The 16776-nt window shown below is 34.5% G+C and overlaps 1 long non-coding RNA gene across 2 annotated transcripts; it reads right to left on the bottom strand.

Annotated features, from left to right (window-relative positions):
• Positions 1–3067: 3067 nt before the first annotated feature.
• On the bottom strand, positions 3068–8452 carry LOC101257595 (uncharacterized). 2 transcript variants are annotated; one of them, XR_011220957.1, is made up of 3 exons: positions 8308–8452; positions 4699–4954; positions 3068–3702 (listed from the first exon to the last, which is right to left on the bottom strand). It is a non-coding gene; the product is annotated as an uncharacterized lncRNA (long non-coding RNA). The 2 variants fall into 2 exon arrangements; XR_011220956.1 differs by having other exon boundaries at positions 3068–3682; positions 8308–8449.
• Positions 8453–16776: the final 8324 nt, after the last annotated feature.

The raw sequence follows: 16776 nt of genomic DNA, 5'->3' as shown, positions 1-16776 counted from the left end.
TTTTCACGTCTCATGTAGGTACTTGACTAGTTAAAATATGTGGACGTCAATATTGTCACGTCTCCAATAAGTGTGAGCTTTGCATTTAAAAAAAAAGTGAAAAAGCAAAAGTTACTCACAATTAGATTGTATTAGAGTATTGGGAAGTATGATTTATATCATGAAGTGTGCGCGATTAGATATAGCATTTGCTATTATTAACTGAGTCCATTCACAAGTGATACCAAATAAACTTATTATATTGCAATGAATAGAGTATTGGAGTATTTAAAATAATACTTAAAACTATGCCTTGCATTATAACAATATCCAGCAGTATTGAAAGGATATAGTGATGCAAATTGGATCATTGGACAAATGAAGTAAAGTCCACGAGTGGATATGTATTTCTCTTGGTTGAGGAGAACTCTCTTGGAAATATTTCAAAAGAGACATGTGTCACTATCTCTACAATGATCTATGAGCTAGATGCTCTAGATAAGGTCGGTAAATAAGTTGAAAAACTCTGAAATTTCTTTATAGATATTCCTTTTTAGCACAAACCATTGGTATTAGTATGCATATACTTTGATAGTCAAGATGCAATATGTAGGATACGGAGCATGATGTATAACGTAAAGTCTCGTCATATATGACATAGACATGATTCTGTTCAAAAATTTCTCTCTTGTGGAATTATCAGAACTGACTACGTAAAGTCAAAGGATAATGTGTCGGCTCCACTTTAAAAAAAGTCCTTACTAGATAGATAGTTGAAAGAGCATCTAAGGGAATGAATTTACGACTTAGGAAAAGTCATCATGGAGGTAACTATATCTAGCAGACTGGAGATCCCAAGAGCTAGATTCAAGGATAAAAATAAAGTTGTGAATGACGGCTCGATATTTTCAAAAAACTATATCCATTCTCATGATGAATACAATGCTCAGGGACAAGGATACAACATGAAGGTTTGTTAATGAGTTAATAAAGATTAATGGTTTTAATGATTTGCTATGTTTGGTAGATTTGATCAAATAGTGTATCTACGCGATAACATAGTTAGAAATCACCTATGTGAGTGTGAAGTGTAAGCCGCTTCAAAGAAGATGATTGTCAAAATTTCATCTCTATATACATTCATAAAACCAGGAGTGGTTCATGGCTGAAACGAACACAATCGTAAGAATCATAAATGGTAAAGGGTTAATTGTGTGACATATGGTTTTCTAAGTATACACCAAAGCTCGACTGTTCAAAGATATTACATCTACCGAATGACCGAGTATATCCGACATATGTTCACTACGGAAAATCAAAGGAAAACCCTACTTATCCAGATGCAATTAATTCTTGCTTGTAAAGTACACATACTTCCCATTTCTTTGTCTTAGATTCATGCCCATTCATGCTAGGATTGTTGGGTTTTGAAAGGTGTGAATGAAAAATGAAGAGTTGTGACTTTTATGAAGAGTTATGACTTTTATGAAAGGTTGCAACTTTTATGAAAAGTTATGACTTTATGAAAGGTTGCGGCTTTTATGAAAAGTTGTAACTTTTATGAAAGGTGACGACCTTTCTGAAAGATTGTGACTTTCCAAAGGTTTGTGAGCTTTCCGGTAAGGCACAATAAGAACCTTTTCTCACTACGTGTACTATACTGTCGTTGAGTGGCTCGCTGACACCAGCGATTTGGTTATCAATACACTGGTGATAGATATCATTCTACCTTGGGAGGACATGTTCAAAATCAACACTCGGATACTAGAGGGGAATAATTTCCTTAAGGGGACATTGTGCATTCAGTGGGCTTGATCTTCTTTCTGTTTTTTTTAGATATATGTATGTGTTACAAATTTTAGATTTGCAAGTTAATTTTAGTTCTTCTATTCTTTTGTTTTTCACTGGTTCATTAAACTTTGGTAAACTTTGTGTTTCTGAAAAATTTGTTTGAATCAGTAAGTTTCTTTAGACACATATTAACAAGAATTCTTCTTTAAGAAAAATATTTCGTATATTTTTTTCCTAATATGTTTCCGATTCTAGTTTTACTACTACTTTTAATTTTCTAGTTGTGAAAATGCTCTTCAGTTTTGTTGTGTTACAAAGCTCTTCAAAGTTTTATTCTAAGTATGTTAGGAATACAAGATGCACAACAAAAGCTCCCACAAATCGATAAAAAAAAACCTCAACGACCCTTTTTTGTAGTTAAGAAAAACATAGACATTAAAATATCTTGAGATATTTCAAAACAGGTTTGATATCATACCATGCCTCGAATGGAGTCTTTCCCTTCACTGCCAGCATAAACCGGCTAATAAAAAATACAACATCATTTTTTGTTGCTTCAGCTTAAAACTTCTTTGGCAGATTCTTCTCATCCAACAAGCATCTCGACATCTCCATGATTATTTTATTTTATCTCTTACTCACTCCATTTTGCTGTGGAGAATAAGAGACGGTAAGATTGTGCTGAATTCAAGATTCTTCACAAAAAGAATTAAACATATCCGTGGTATATTCAGTTATATTATTGGACCTGAATCTTGCAGCCAATCTGATTTTCTATCCAAGCTTTGAACTTCAATAAAATTCCAGCAGCTTAGGACTAAAACTTCATAAAATAAATCCAACTCATTCTTGTTAGATCATCAATGAATATAATATAATACTTGCTACCATTGAGTGATGGAGTTCTTTGTGGGACTGCAAAGATCGGTATGAGAATGAGTTGCAACTTTTCTGTAGCTCACCAAGTTGAAGTTTTAAATGGAATTCTAGTGTGATTTCCAACCATGCAGCTCTACATCTGGAGGAGTTCTCCTCCAAGTTAGGTAAACCATTTTCCATTTTTCTCCTTTGCATAAAAAATAAAGCTTTGTAATGGATGTGCCTCAACCTTTTGTGCCACGTTTGTGCTACAATGAGCTAGCTTGAAAACGCTACGTGTTCCTCGTTCAATGGATTCAAGGAAAAACTTTTTCCCTAAATTTTAATTCAGAAAATTCCTGACCATTAGAATCACTGATCAGGCACACTTTATCTTCACACAATAATTTAAGTCAATTTTCTAGGAGTTGCCCAACACTTAATATAAGCTCTTATCAATTTCAGGAACAAATAAAACTTTATATATAAGTTTTGTACATTAGTAACTTTCAATAGCTACAGTCCCCTTTCCTTGATCAAGGAGGTATTCTACATTTCTGATTCTTAATCTTGATTTAATTGATCGATCAAGTTCTCTGAAAAGCTTTTCATCACTGATCATGTAGTTCGTACAACCACATTCAATAAGCCAACTTTCACTTGAATTTATGACTGCGAAACAGTTGGCTAGAAATAGTTGCTCTTCTTCTTGTTTGTCTGAAATATGTGCATCATTTGGTTGTTGTAATACCTTCTCTTTGTAGATAATCAACATGACCAAGCTTGTGAAACTTAATGCATTTCATATCAGATTTTCTCCAATAAAGTGTGGATGATTTCTCCTCACACAGTGTTGGTTGGGAGGATATTTTTCTTCTCTGTTATTCTTAGTTGCAGCAACACCATTTGTCGTAGTGGCCTCTTCGTAGTTTTAATGATTTCCTTTCATTCCTTTTTCTTTTTTTCCCTTGGCATTTGAACCAAACTGCAACTTTTCTTGCAAGGCTCCCTCAATGGATCCCTCATGCCTCATCATTCTTTGTTGTTCTTGTGCCTGCAGTGTAGTCAATAAAACTTCCAAGCTAAGCTTTGTCAGATCTTTATTATTTTCCAATGAAGCAATAATTTTTTCATATCTATTAGGTAAAGTTACAATTATCTTTTAAACTATTCTATTATAAGTAAGTTCATTTCCAAGTATCCTTACCCTATTGGCAATCCCAAGAAACCTATCAGAATAATCCTTAAGTTCATTTCCAATGTTATTAATAAACTGGAACAACAAGATGATTTAAATATGAAGAATAACTTTTATTCAACTTCAATTTGTGTCACGATCCAAAAATAAACGTGATGGCACTCGTCTTATCCCAGACAAGTCTGCCTAAAACTCAACTAATACAATAAAATATGAAAATCTTATAATAAACTCAAAAATACCCCAAAATCTAGTTGTCATGTGTACAAGCCTCTAAATTATTACAATTGAATCAAAAGAAAATATAAGCCTCATATGACATTGTATCTATAGTAGAACAAAATCATATATAGGAGTAAGAAGGTCTGCTAAGATGACAAACAGCTACCTCACAAATCTCCTAGAAGCCTAGGAAGAAGAGAATATCACAAAGGTCCGAGTTGGTAACCTAAAAAAAGTTGTAGAAGCAATGGTTGAATACCCAACAACACGGTACTCCGCAAGTAAACCTCTATACACAACCTAATGGGATGAAATACGAGAACTCCTACCACCTCAACCGAACCTCCACAACTACAACCTACATAAAACTCATCCCAACCTAACGGCTCACATTTTACATAGCACATAGATCAATAACAACACTTAGAAAAATTATATATCCTCAACAACAACACTTAGATAAATTGCATATCGTGAACAACAACACTTTAACAAATTATATAAACTCAACAGCAAGCTCGGTATTCATCAATCACAAATTCCATAGAAAGCCATTCACAAGATCATCAAAACACAATATCAAGTTCACTAATGATAAGTATATGCAATGTCATGGAATACAATGTCAAGTATAATGATTCATGTCTGACCTAGTGATACACACCCGATGTATCTTAGTCCGGTACCCATGGGGGACATATCTGTTGATGCATCTGTCACGGCGCACAACACAACCCTCAATAATAGTAATCATCGCGGCTTGCGATATGTCCCTCAGTATATTGTATCCATTGCAACACGTAATACGTCCCTCGAAAGGACACATCTTCTTTAAGTTCTCATTCTTTCTCGATCCACATAACACTTGTCACAACCATGTCTCAGAATAATGAAAATGACATGTTCCTACAAATAAAGAGGATATGACCATTCATAACATTGCACGATTCACAACATCACAATCATGATACAATATCAACAATGATTCAACAGGTCTTTCAAATCATTCTCCATTCTAAAACATAACAAAAACAATTGTATTACCCTTTTTGCATCATCAGAATTAATAAATGTGGACAAATTAACCGATTACCAATTCCCATTACTCCCAAACATAAACCACGAGGAAATACACGCATTACATACACTTAACAAGAGTTTAGAAATTTACTTGTCTCAAGCTAGTCGAACTATCACTCCTGGGACGTGAGTCTTTCCCTTTCATTCAACCTCCAAATAAATTCAATCTATTCAAATAAGTAATTACAATAAGACTTTCGAACTAACGACACTCATATTATCATATATCTAGTTTAGACCTAAAACTAACCCGAATTATAATCAAACTCTCAATCTTCATGTCAATTAACATGTCAACTCTCATATTTTCCACATTTCAAGGCTAAGGCTAAGTCTTAATTTCTCCATGTAGTATAATTTTAAAGGTTTTCAAGTAATAGAATACATCTACTATTTAAATACCTATCTTAATATCTTAAAACATGATTTACAATACTGTAAGCAAAAGTAAAAATAAACACCAACTCAAATAAGCAATAGACTATGCCATTGGTTATATTTTCTGAGAGGGGCAGACTAAAACCATCATAACATATCAATTTATATACTTTTTCTAATGATTGCCTCCACTGTTAGTCCTATATGTACCATAACAACCAACAAAACTCTCAATTCCTCAAGTAATAGAACGTTAGTGCAATCCTAATAAATTTCATATTAATCTTTTTTAACGCCAATTCTTTCCTTTTTCTGTACAAATACTCCAACATAATTAAGATATTAAGACTTGTACCTATATAAATAAATCTATCAATTGAACATTGCCTGGGAACAGATGCCGCCATTTTGTGTTACGCTGTATTCCCTTTTGACCATAGCTTATTAAATGTTAATCCTATTTAGGTTATTTCAATACCTGAGTTAAGTTACAATAGGATTGTAATTGAATTATGGATTTGGATAATTAACCACTAGTTAAATTAATTATTAAAATAATACCCACCAATTAAATAAACGAAGTTACACCAATAGTTCAAGATTTCCAAGTCAACTTCGCTGATTAATTAAACACAAACTCGGGGCAACTATTGATAAGGGTAAAACGTTAACTTTATAAAAAAATTCTAAAAAAATGACTTTTTGGGTCATTTCATTATCCACCACTAAAAATCATGTTCGTCCTCGAACATAAGGAATAAGAAGGAAGATAACTGATGTATACTAAACGCTTAAGTTATGACCTACCAGTCAGGTGTTCATATCTCTAAGTGAATTCCTCTTTAAGAAAATTCCATCAAGATAAATTAGTAAGAACTAAACTTTCGATTCAAATTTTGGAAGATCTAGAAATCAGGAGTGATAATCAAGCCACAAACTAACCCATGGACCCAATTTAAATTGAAATAGAATAGACCATCATATCACCATCGTGCCAAAATACAGACTACAAAGAAAATCCCGATAACATCTGTGATGGTGAGCATTATCAATGTGTGGTATTTGATTGAAGTTTATTAAATAAGTAGAGGGGCAATACAACTAACACATAACATGGATTGCTATAAAACAGACTACTAACATGCCTATAAAATAGGACAAATTATAACTAGTTAATAGCATAATGACTAAAATAAAACTAATCTCCTAATAATCACTTGAATCGATGACCCAATCAAAGATGATCCTAAAACACGTAACAACAAAAACTTTCTCTGTTTGAAAGTTGGTACATGAGTATAATACAAAGAACCAAACACTTTAGGATGTGTTATTGATGGTCTTATTTTGCTCATAAATCTATGTATTTATTAGAAACCCTTGGTGGGATTCTATTTTGCTAATAAATCTATGTATTTATCGCCTTTGCCCAAAAAAGATTTTGACAACTTTTTCTTTAGAGAGCTAAGTTGCTTCTGTTTCTTAGAGGAGGAAATTTTAGTTTATCTAGAATAAACTAATCTTGGTGCACTAACAAAATCAGTACTTGCACTTATTCTGACTCAATAACTACAATTGATTCTTCATGCTAGTAAATTTTTGCTCTTATTTCTTCAATTTTTAGAACATCATCACAGAAAATCATGGTTTTGCAGATTTTATTTGATGATGTTCTAATTTACAAAGAAATAAGAGCAGATATTGACACAGATGAAGAATAAATGGTATGTATTGAGCAAGATATAAGTACATGTGTTGCTTCTGTTAGTGCACCAAGACTAGTTCATCCTAGATATGTTAAAACTCCTGCCTTCAAGGAATGAGAAGCAACCGAGATATGTTAAGGAAATGTTGCCAAAGTCTTTTTGGATCGAGGCGATAAGCACATCGATTTACTTCCAAATTTGACTACTAACAAGGGTCTGGGGGTGCGGAATTCATCATAAGTTAAGATAAGTTAAGATATATATATTTATTTTTGGGGGGTGCGGAATTCATCATAAGTTAAGATAAGTTAAGATATATATGTTTCTTCTAATAATTGTTTTAATCTAATTATTTCTTCAAGGTTGTTTATTATATATTCTATATATAATATGTCTTGGGTTCTTTGATACATATTTAAATTCTCTTGTATTAATTGTTCTAATAATCTTATATTTTCCATAGTTTCTATCCAATATTCTAAATTGTCATAGTTCATTTTAATCTGAATCTATTTCTAAATCGTGTATATTTATCCTTTCTATTTCTAATTCTTGTAAATTTATTTCATACCATTCTTGATTCAATATATCCTCTAAATCATATTCAAATATTTTTTCCCATATAACTCTTTTTATGTCATCAATTTCTATATCTTTAAGTATATATAAAATCAAAGTTTTATAGTTTCTTATTTCATCGTACACTGTAAACATGTTTATTTTTATTATGCAGGTTTTTCTTCAGTTATTCCTTCCTATCTTATCATAATCTAATTAAATCCATATTAGTTTATTATAAACTAGAGTATCGTTATCATGTTTTCCGGTCACTACTAACATCGTACTTTAGCGGATAATTACTGCTTATCAGTGCCTCAACCTTGTGTATTCCCCTAACGGCATCCCTCGCCTACCGGTTTCCACTGTGGGATGGCATAGTCTAGCAGTTTTCTCCCTGTTTCCCGTTTACTAGCAAACTAGAATTCATGATTCAAATATTTCTAGTGTATAATAACTAACATAAATTTAATCAATCATATATATGATATTCAGGAATATATGAAATTAATTCTGCATATCTAATAAACAATATACCTTTGCCTCTTGATTTATCATGCTATCTTAGATATCTGATTGTATTTTTGATTTTTCCATATGTTTTTCTTAGTTTGTATCTTTGAGAGAGCTTTGTATTTTGAGAGAGGGTTTATTAACTTGAACTTTAGTTTCATTGCCTGCCTTTCATTTACAATTTGGCAATCTATATATACTAAATCCTAAGTCTGCACATAAGTGCGTCGACTGTACACTTTACGACTTTTGAACAAAACTTTACAAATGACCGGCTATACACATTGGCCTTTCAAAAAAGCAAAACTTATTTACTGTACAAAGGAATCTTATCTCTATCTATGTCTCTTTGTCTTTTGTCACTTTTTCTTTGTCTGCCATATCTCTTTTTCTTTTCCTCATCCTTATCTTATCTTGTATCTTTATCTCCTTGTCCTTATTCCAAATGAACATATGGTATTATGTTATCTTCTCCATTGCATTTGGATCATCTATGATCTGGATATTTATGTCCAATAAGTTTGCAATATCTGGTTAATAATTCTTCTCAAATAAATTTCGTAGTTCATTCTTCTTGTTTTAATAGTGACAAAATCCATCGCTGGACTTCATCCATATCTTTTCTTCTTAAGTCTGTGGAGTTTGAATATATCATAATTTGATCTCTAGCGTAATAACTCCATATACCGTTTCCATTTAAATTGTTGTGTGCTAACTCCTGTATAATAGTTCATATACCACTTATTCTTTTATTGGCATAAAAATTTGGTATTTCTATTTTTGGTATTTCGTTTTGATGTCCAATATCTTCTGTTATGATCATATCTTTTATTAATCCTATCTTGATAACTTGAATCGGTGACATAATTACTTCATACAATATCCTGCTGGTGCTATATAAAACTTGATATAAAACAAGTTTCCTCTTGTAACTCCTTTGTATGTGATAAATGCTTTGTATAACTCTGGTATTCCAGTAATTTCTTTCCGTCGTATGTATACACTGTACTTAGTAGTCCATAACTGTAACATGCTTTTACTAAGTTTGAACTAGTTTAAGGTTGTGCAATTAATCTATTATATCCTTGTAGTTTTTGGGTTATATAATCTTCGTTTGGATTTTCGGTTTGTGTGGATCTTGGGTTTAAATTTAAATATGTTTGGATCTTATATATGTTTTTAATGTATGATTGGGTGATATAATTGTATCTTTTTTATCACTCTGTATAGTAACTGCGTATGTGGAAGTTTGTGAATCTGTGGGTATATGTTTTGTGTGTTTTGGGTAAATAGTTTTAGAAATAACTGGTTTAAGTTTGTATTTTCGTGATTTCTCACTAACTTTCCTGCTTGTACCTGCAGCTGTATTTAAACAAATGTTATGGGTTTTAGGGAGTTTCCCATCGTCTCTTTTATCTCTGGAATTTTATCGTCTTCCGATCGACGTAGCTCCGCATTTTTATAGTCATGCTGCTGACTTATATTAGCTTTAGACTTCAGGTTATCTTAATTAGTTTTAGCTTTTGTATTTCATTGTCCATTCTGTCCACTTTGGTACAAAGTATAGTAATGGCTTTGAGTAGCTCTTCGATTGTATCTTCAATTTTGTTCTCAGTCTGAGTAGCTTTGTCTTGATAAGTAGTCTGCAACACCATTCTTGTTAGTCTTTATTACTTCAATTGTAAATGTAAAGTTTTATATATTTAATACCAATCTTCTAATTTCTTTTGAGGATACTGAATCTTGTATTTTTCTTGTTAACCACCATTTTACTTGTGTATTATCTGTTCTTACAATAAATTTGTTATATACAATATATGACTCAAATGCTAATAAACATTTATATACAGAAAATAATTCTTTTCTGTTTATTTCCCATTTTATTTCCGTATTTGTATATGTGCCTAAATAATATCTACAATGATATTCTATATTACTATTATCATATTTATATTTCAATACTCCTCCATAACTCTTTACACTTGCATCAATTTCTACTATATAAATAAATTTTTTATCTTCATCCGGAAAATATAATTTCAATAATGTTTTACATAATAATTTTATATTTTGAATTTGTGTTTGATCTCTATTATCAATATGGTATTCTACGTCTTTCTTTAATTTTTGTTGTAATAGTTTTATGTTTTCAGCTAATTTTGGTATATTTTCCCTTACTTGGTTAACTAATCCTAAAAAGGATTGTAATTTCTTTTTTGTATCTAATTGTTCATTTGAGGTTATTATCTTTTGTACTATATGCGTTTGAATTTTTATTCCATTTTTATCTATTTGTATTTCTAGGAATTCTATTTTTTTTCATTATTTCTGCTTTCTTTTTACTTAAACATATTCTTGAGTGTTGTATTATATGTATAAATTTTTCTAATAATCTTATGTGTTCATCTTGTGTTTTAGAATATAATAATATATCATCAATATATATTACACAATTTCTAGTTGTTTAAAATAGTTATCCATAAAATGTTAAAATCTGCCTGGTGCATTTTTATATCCAAATGGTAATACATTCCATTCGTAAAATCCTTGTGGAATTGTGAATGTTGTATGTTTTTTAGATTCTTCTTCTAATTTCAATTGATAAAATCCTGATTTACAATCAAATTTACTAAAGTAATTACATCCTTGTATTTTTCTTATCTTTAATATTTTATTTGGTGTTGGATAATTATATGTTTTAGTTTTTTCATTTAAATTTCTATAATCAATTACCATTCTACTTTTTCCTCTTTTTTGTTCACTATATTTATTAACAATAAATGTCGGGCTTGTATGTTTACTATTACTTTCTTGGATATACCCATTTTTAGTAATTCATTTATATGTACTTTAAATTCATTTAATTTATTAAAATTATATTTTAATGGCTTTTGTGTTATTATACTATTTTCATCAATCAGTTAAATTTTAACTTCTGTTTTATGTTTTCCCCATCCTTTTAAAGGATCTTTGTCATATAATAATTCAAATTTTTCTTGGATTATTTTAACTTTATCTAAGGAAAATATAATTAATTCTATTCTATGGTCTTCTTCTTTTATATTTTCTATTTTTTGTGTAATTTTTTAACTGCCTTTATGTCACGACCCAAATCCGGGCCGCGACTGGCACCAACACTTACCCTCCTATGTGAGCAAACCAACCAATCTAAACCTTAACATTTCAATATAATATCAACATAAAGTAATGCGGAAGACTTAAACTCATTAATAAAATCAATAACTATTATTATCCCCAAAATCTGGAAGTCATCACCACAAGAACATCTATGATCAAATGACTAAACTAAGAGTATTCTAAAAGCTAAAAATACATAAGAAGCTAGTCCATGCCAGAAGTTCAAGGCATCAAGACTTGAAGAAGAAGATCCAGTCCAAGCTAGAAGCATTAGCTCACCCTGAATTTCCGATGTAGTAAGACTGGCTTGAATTACTGTTGAGTCGAAGATGACGGCATGTTTGCTGCACTCCACAAATAAACAAGAAGAAAACAATAAAAGTAGGGGTCAGTACAAAACACGGGTACTGAGTAGATATCATCGGCCAACTCAAAATAGAAAACACTAAGTATTAAGCAATATCATAAAATCAACTAATATCCTTAGCATGCAGCATTTACAGTTACCATAACCCTTGGTTACAACACCAAGCACATCAATGAGGATTCACACCTCCTCATCATACTCATTTGGGAATTTAGTTCATTAGATTGGATATATTAACATATTTCAAGATTCATTATCTTTATTCCCCTCGTGTCGGTACGTGACACTCCGCTCCTCAATATACTATCCTAGTGTCGGAACGTGACACTCTGATCCTCATATACTATCCTGGTACCGGAACGTGGCACCTGATCCATATTCTATCCTGGTGTCAGAACGTGACACTCCGATCCTCATATACTATCCGTGTACCGGAACGTGGCACCCGATCCATATTCTATCCTGGTGTCGGAACGTGACACCCGATCCATATTCTATCCTGCTGTCGGAACATGACACCCGATCCATATTCTATCCTGCTGTCGGAACGTGACACCCGATCCATATTCTATCCTGGTACCGGAACGTGGTACCCGATCCATATTCTATCCTGGTACCGGAACGTGGCACCCGATCCCCTAATCTCACCACTTTCGTTCATCAAGCCTTCTTTTATACCAAGGCATCATCATTAACAAAGTAGATTAGGGTTTCTTTTCAAGATTTGGGATTCAATAGCTTCATCATGCTTATTTATTCACAATTACATAATCACATCATTCATGCAAGCATACAATTAAGCATATAGAAGGTTTACAATACTACTAACACATATCATTCACTATTAAGAGTTTACTATGAATAGCATGAAAACCATAACCTACCTCCACCGAAGAATTGAAATCAAGCAAGTTAATCCTCAAAGCTTGGTGTTTTCCTCTTCTTCTCGATCGTTTCTCTCTCTCCCTTCTTGTTCTTTCTATTTTCTTATTCAAACCCTCTTTCTTTTACCCTAATTAGTATATAATTAAGAATAAAAGATGGCAATAATACCCAACTAATTAACTTAGGGTTACCTCTTTTAACCCCCAAGAATTTGAGTTATTAATATAAACCCACGAAATCTATAATTAAGGAAAGAATAGTCCAAAAACGTCCCTTAAAACATGTAAGGAAATCTGATTCTGCCTGGAATTTGCGCAACCGGTGACGGACCGTCGTGCCTGCGACGGTCCGTCCTGCAGGTCGTAGCAAAGTTCAGAGAATGGATTTTCACTAAAGTCTCCGTGACGGTCCGTCACGCCTGTGACGGTCCGTCCTGCCATTCCGTCATGAAGTTCAGAGAGTCGATTTTCAGTACCCAATTTCAGATTCTCTAAGTGTTTTGAAACGAGACCCTGCGACGGTCTGCCGTGCCCTTGACGGTCCGTCGTGGGGTCCGTCGCTTCTGCCTGTTTTTCCAGAATTGAAGTATGTTGCTCAAAACGACTAAACAGGTCGTTAAAATAGATACCAATTTACTCATCGTTCGTCCCCGAACGATCAAAAGAAGGAAAACAAAGGCGAAAAGGAGTACCTGAATCTGTAAACAGATGTGGCTATTTTTCTCGCATATCCGCCTCCTTCTTCCAAGTGGCTTCTTCAACGGGTCGATTCTTCCATTGCACCTTGATGGATGCAATCTCTCTTGACCTCAACTTGTGAACTTCTCTATCTAAAATAGCAACAGGCTCCTCCTCATAAGAAAAGTTCTCATCAAGCAAAATTGAATCCCAACGGATGATGTAGTTTCCATCCCCATGGTATCTTTTCAACATCGACACATGGAATACCGGATGCACTCCGGACAGCCCTGGAGGCAAGGCTAACTCATAAGCCACCTCTCCTACTCGCTTAAGTACTTCAAATGTTCCAATGTATCTTGGACTTAGTTTACCCCTTTTACCAAACCGCATCACCCCTTTCAGTGGTGAAACTTTTAACAAGACTTGTTCACCCTCCATGAACTCTAAGTCTCTAACCTTTCGATCTGCATATTCTTTTTGTCTACTTTGGCCGCTAGAAGCTTTTCTTGAATAGACTTCACTTTCTCTATCGAATCCCTTAAAAGGTCAGTACCCCAAGGCCTAACCTCAAATGCGTCAAACCAACCAATGGGAGACCTACATCTCCTACCATACAATGCTTCGAATGGAGCCATATCAATGCTTGAGTGATAGCTATTATCGTATGAAAACTCCGCTAAGGGTAGGAAGCTATCCCAATGACCACCAAACTCTATCACACACGCACGAAGTATATCCTCCAACACTTGAATCGTTCGCTCAGACTGACCATCGGTCTGAGGGTGGAACGCAGTACTAAGGTCCAACCTAGTACCTAATTCCGCATGCAATGTTTTCCAAAACTTAGAAGTAAACTGCGTACCTCTATCTGATATGATGGATAGTGGAACCCCATGCAATCGCACCACTTCCGAGATGTAAAGTTTGGCTAACTTTTCTGCATTGTAAGTCACCTTGGCCGGAATGAAATGAGCAGATTTAGTTAACCTATCAACAATCACCCAAATGGAGTCATACTTACCCATTGTCTTCGGAAGACCAACCACAAAATCCATTGCAATTCTTTCCCACTTCCATTCCGGAATGGGCATTCTCTGAAGTATTCCTCCGGGCCTTTGGTGTTCATACTTTACTTGTTGACAGTTTGGACATTTGGCAATAAAATCCACAATGTCACGCTTCATTCTACTCCACCAAAAGTGTTGCTTTAGGTCACGATACATCTTGGTTGCGCCCGGATGTATAGAATACCTTGAACTATGAGCCTCTATCAGAATAGTGTTGATCAAACCATCGACGCGGGGTACACATACCCTTCCCTTGATTCTCAAAACACCTTCCTCATTGATTTGTGCTTCCTTAGCCTCTCCTCGCAATACCTTATCTTGGATTCTGCGCAGTTTCTCATCATCGAACTGTCTTCCCTTAATCTTGTCAAGAAAGGAAGATCTTGCCTCCACAGAAGCCAACAATCCTCCCTTCTCATTTACTTCTAATCTCACCAAGTCATTAGCTAGAGTCTGAACCTCTCTAGCCAATGGGCGTCTAGAAGCTTGCAAGTGAGCTAGACTTCCCATGCTTCCCGCCTTCCTACTTAAAGCATCCGCTACAACATTCGCCTTCCCCGGATGATACAAGATAGTGATATCGTAGTCCTTTAGTAACTCCATCCATCTCCTCTGTCTTAAGTTCAAATCTTTCTGAGTAAAGACATACTGAAGGCTACGATGATCCGTATAGATCTCACACTTAACCCCATATAAATAGTGTCTCCACTATTTTAATGCAAACACTACCGCGGCCAATTCCAAATCATGAGTGGGATAGTTACGTTCATGCACTTTTAATTGTCTTGAAGCATAAGCAATCACACTCTTCTCTTGCATTAGTACTGCACCCAAACCAGAATAGGATGCATCACAATAAACAATGAAGTTCTTACCCTCTACTGGCAAGGTAAGGATAGGTGCGGTAGTCAACAAAGTCTTGAGCTTCTGAAAGCTTTCCTTACATTCATCCGACCATACAAATGGGACATTCTGCTTAGTCAAGTTCGTCAATTGGGAAGCAATAGAAGAGAATCCCTTGACAAATCGGCGGTAGTAGCTAGCTAACCCAACAAAGCTCCTTATTTCTGACAAATTAGTAGGTCTTACCCAATTCTTCACTGTCTCAATCTTAGAAGGATCCACCATCACTCCATCCTTAGAAACCACGTGTCCCAAGAAGGACACTGCATCTAGCCAAAACTCACACTTAGAGAACTTGGCATAAAGCTTTTTCTCCCTTAACATTTCCAATACCATTCTCAAATGCTCTTCATGTTCCTTCTTGCTCTTTGAGTATACCAATATATCATCAATAAATACGATCACGAAGAGGTCCAAATATGGCTTAAAAATCCCGTTCATCAAGCTCATGAACGCAGCAGGGGCATTCGTAAGACGAAAGGACATCACTACAAATTCGTAATGCCCATACCTCATTCGAAAAGAAGTCTTTGGCACATCCGTTGCCCGTATTTTCAATTGATGATAACCGGATCTCAAGTCAATCTTAGAGAAGACACAAGCACCTTGTAACTGATCGAACAAGTCATCAATGCGGGGAAGAGGATACTTGTTCTTTATGGTTACCTTGTTTAGTTGTCTGTAGTCTAGACACATTCGAAAACTCCCATCCTTCTTCTTTACAAACAAAACCGGAGCACCCCAAGGGGATGCACTTGGTCTAATGAAGCCTTTGTTCAATAACTCTTGAAGTTGTGCCTTTAACTCTCTTAACTCCGCGTGAGCCATTCTATAAGGGGGTATAGAAATGGGGCGAGTACAGGGTTCAAGATTAATACAGAAGTCAATATCCCTATCCGGTGGCATACCAGGAAGATCTGCAGGGAACACATCCAGAAACTCACGAACTACTGAAACCGACTCAATCGAAGGTACTTGGGTAGTGTCATCCTTGAGATGTGCCAAGAAAGCTAAACACCCTTTACTAACCATTTTCTTAGCACGAAGAAAGGAGATGATACGTACCAGATTGGAAGTGTAGTCACCCTCCCACACTAACGGGTCTGTCCCAGGCTTGGCTAACGTCACCGTTTTAGCATTACAATCCAAGATTGCAAATTGCGGAGAAAGCCAAGTCATACCCAGAATCACATTAAAATCATCCATTTCTAAGATAACAAAATCTACATAAGTGTTGCTCCCCACAAAGTTTACCAAACAAGACCTATATACCTTTTCAACAACCACAGACTCACCCACCGGAGTAGAGACACGAATAGGCATATCAAGTAATTCACAATGTAAATTTAGACCATTTGCAAATGAGGAAGATACATAGAAAATGTGGATCCAGGATCAAACAATACAGAAGCCATGCAATCACAAACCAAAAGATTACCTGTGATGACAGCAT

This window comes from Solanum lycopersicum, chromosome 1 (genome assembly GCF_036512215.1).
Source record: "Solanum lycopersicum chromosome 1, SLM_r2.1".
Classification (NCBI taxonomy): Eukaryota; Viridiplantae; Streptophyta; class Magnoliopsida; order Solanales; family Solanaceae; genus Solanum; species Solanum lycopersicum.
This window is presented reverse-complemented; position numbering and strand designations above follow the sequence as displayed.